We start from the raw sequence: 2,951 nt of genomic DNA, 5'->3' as shown, positions 1-2,951 counted from the left end.
ACAAACAGGTTGTTAATGATTTGTTAATAGTCTACAAACTACTTATAAACGTTTATAAATGCTTTATAACGGGTCATTATTGTAAAGTGCTACCGGAATTTTTTTTCTGTTTCGGTAGTGACACCGAAACAAAAAAAAAATTGCTCCCCCAAAAACCTGTTAGGAGTACGTTTCAGGCAATTTAAAGTTGATTGGTAGTGACTTTTTTTTTGGTCCCTAACATTCATCGAGCTCTGGACTTAGTAATTTTTTTTCCGTTAAGGTAGTGACACTACCGAAACGAAAAAAAAAAAATTGTTCCCCCAAAAACCTGTTAGGAGTACGTTTCAGGCAATTTAAAGTTGATTGGTAGTGACTTTTTTTTTGGTCCCTAACATTCATCGAGCTCTGGACTTAGTCATTTTTTTTCCGTTTCGGTAGTGACACTACCGAAACGGAAAAAAAAAAATGTTCCCCCAAAAACCTGTTAGGGGTACGTTTCAGGCAATTTAAAGTTGATTGGTAGTGACTTTTTTTTTGGTCCCTAACATTCATCGAGCTCTGGACTTGGTAATTTTTTTTTCGTTTCGGCAGTGACACTACCGAAACGAAAAAAAAATTGTTCCCCCAAAAACCTGTTAGGAGTACGTTTCAGGCAATTTAAAGTTGATTGGTAGTGACTTTTTTTTTGGTCCCTAACATTCATCGAGCTCTGGACTTAGTAATTTTTTTTCCGTTTCGGTAGTGACACTACCGAAACGGAAAAAAAAAAATGTTCCCCCAAAAACCTGTTAGGGGTACGTTTCAGGCAATTTAAAGTTGATTGGTAGTGACTTTTTTTTTGGTCCCTAACATTCATCGAGCTCTGGACTTAGTCATTTTTTTTTCGTTTCGGCAGTGACACTACCGAAACGAAAAAAAAAATGTTCCCCCAAAAACCTGTTAGGAGTACGTTTCAGGCAATTTAAAGTTGATTGGTAGTGACTTTTTTTTTGGTCCCTAACATTCATCGAGCTCTGGACTTAGTCATTTTTTTTCCGTTTCGGTAGTGACACTACCGAAACGAAAAAAAAATTTGTTCCCCCAAAAACCTGTTAGGAGTACGTTTCAGGCAATTTAAAGCTGATTGGTAGTGACTTTTTTTTTGGTCCCTAACATTCATCGAGCTCTGGACTTAGTATTTTTTTTTCCGTTTCGGTAGTGACACCGAAACGAAAAAAAATTGTTACCCCAAAAAACTGTTAGGAGTACGTTTCAGGCAATTTAAAGTTGATTGGTAGTGACTTTTTTTTTGGTCCCTAACATTCATCGAGCTCTGGACTTAGTCATTTTTTTTCCGTTTCGGTAGTGACACTACCGAAACGAAAAAAAAAATGTTCCCCCAAAAACCTGTTAGGAGTACGTTTCAGGCAATTTAAAGTTGATTGGTAGTGACTTTTTTTTTGGTCCCTAACATTCATCGAGCTCTGGACTTAGTCATTTTTTTCCGTTTCGGCAGTGACACTACCGAAACGAAAAAAAATTTGTTCCCCCAAAAAGCTGTTAGGAGTACGTTTCAGGCAATTTAAAGTTGATTGGTAGTGACTTTTTTTTTGGTCCCTAACATTCATCGAGCTTTGGACTTAGTAAATTTTTTTCCGTTTCGGTAATTGCCCTGGGAATCCCCTGAAAATGTACTGTCTTGGCGATGGCAGGACATTTGAAGTTTTGAAATGGCACATCTGTATATACTTCATTAACAGGGGTTAAGCCAATTTACAATGTGTCGCCTTCTGTAAAAGCTTTTAGATCTGATATGTTTATCAAATGTTGACACAAAAATAGGTATGCTAGGGTTCATGTGTTAAAAAAAAACATAAATCTTTTCATTTCATTCGATTTTATTACAAACAAAAAACAAAAACAAAAAAAAGAAAGAAAAAAACAGGAGATGCGTCATCGATGACATGTTTTGCTGCCACTCATGGTTTTGTTCGGCACTACTACATACACAGTGACACGAGAAACCCAGAAATAAACACCAACTTCTGGTCAAAGAGGACAAAGGAATAGTGAAAAAAACATAATTACATGAGTGCTCATTTTGACAGAACATTTTAGTTAAGGGGTTGCAAAACACTTCATGTATGTAACATAACAAGTGACATGGATTCAGACTCTTGACTTCATAAACCAGATAGTGTAAAATATCCAGGGTTTGGGGAATAAATTAAAACCTAGCTACTTTTTTTTTCTCCTAGAAATAAAGTGGACTAATTTGACTAGCATTTACAGGCTGACATCAGGCTATTAAATGACTTTACATTTTTTCAGCTATGTTTATTAAGGCGTATTTGATGATATACAGTTTATAAAATGTACTCAATTCTACCGCTGGCCTCTTGACTTTCCAGACCATAACAATACACTTTAAATGGTGTTAGATAGTATACATTTTCAGTTGCTCTTAACGCATTTAGGGTTACATATGGCCTATTTACTGTATATGCATAAGTCATTTGCAAGCCCCAAATCTAAAATGTAAGCAAGAAAGATGGAGATTTGTTTTCTCGTAATACAGTATAATGTACTTCTGAAGTTAGCTCAACTTCTTCGTTTTGCTTTCTCTCGTGATAATAGGATAACGTGGCGAAGAGGTGCATCGTGTGTCGTGCGTATTGTGTTGTTTTCATAGGTTCCTGCTCAAAAGAAATGTCTCTTATTGGTAGAAGCTCGATGTTCTCAAATTAAGTAATGACGAGGACGAACAGCAACACAAACAACAACAATAATCATAACCATAGTTGCACGGATGAAAACACACGACTGAGCAGTTTAAATATGCAAAGAATGTCACAGAATTCGTAGAAAGAAAGAGGAACTCTGAAAATAAACAGGATAAAAAAAGAACGAAAGCAGAAAAACGTGAGGGAAAAGGGCGCAAGGGTGGATATCACGAGGAGTGTTGCGGGTGATCGATAGGGTTTAATAAC

The sequence above is a fragment of the Gymnoscopelus microlampas genome (assembly GCF_963454915.1).
Source record: "Gymnoscopelus microlampas genome assembly, chromosome: 19".
NCBI lineage: Eukaryota > Metazoa > Chordata > Actinopteri > Myctophiformes > Myctophidae > Gymnoscopelus > Gymnoscopelus microlampas.
The sequence above is the reverse complement of the archived record's forward strand: the minus strand, read 5'-3'. Positions refer to the sequence as shown.